This window comes from Diachasma alloeum, unplaced genomic scaffold, assembly GCF_001412515.2.
Source record: "Diachasma alloeum isolate Michigan unplaced genomic scaffold, Dall2.0 Dall_scaffold_01110, whole genome shotgun sequence".
Classification (NCBI taxonomy): Eukaryota; Metazoa; Arthropoda; class Insecta; order Hymenoptera; family Braconidae; genus Diachasma; species Diachasma alloeum.
Window position 1 is genome coordinate 46,729 of NW_021681221.1, and position 609 is coordinate 47,337.

A 609-nucleotide genomic window follows, 5' to 3' on the forward strand; every position below is an offset into this window, starting at 1 on the left:
ACAGATGAAAAAAAGGCAATTCGACGGAGAATTAAATTCCCCATTAATTAACNCTGGTAATTAAAAATTCACCTCTTCCCTCCTAATTGACATTAAGGGATGAAAAAATGACAGTTCGACGGAGAATTAAATTCCCCATCAATAAACCCACTTTCATTCTTTAATCTCTGTAACAAAAAAATAAAAACTGCTATGAAAGTCATAGGCCAGTGAGAAAAATAATAGTTTCGCGGCGCACAGTGACTCCCGGTAATTAAAAATTCACCTCTCCCCTCCTAATTGAGATTAAGGGATGAAAAAAGGGCAGTTCGACGGAGAATTAAATTCCCCATCAATTAACCCTCTTTCATCCCTTAATCTCTGTAACAAAAAAATATAAACTGCCATGAAAGTCATGGGCCAGTGAGAAAAATAATAGTTTCGCGGCGCACAGTGACTCCCGGTAATTAAAAATTCACCTCTCCCCTCCTAATTGAGATTAAGAGATGAAAAAATGGCAGTGCGATGGAGAATTAAATTCCCCATCAAATGCCCATTTTTTATCCCTTAATCTCAATTAGGAATAGTGAAAAGTCACCGTGCGCCGCGAAACAATGATTTTTCTTACTG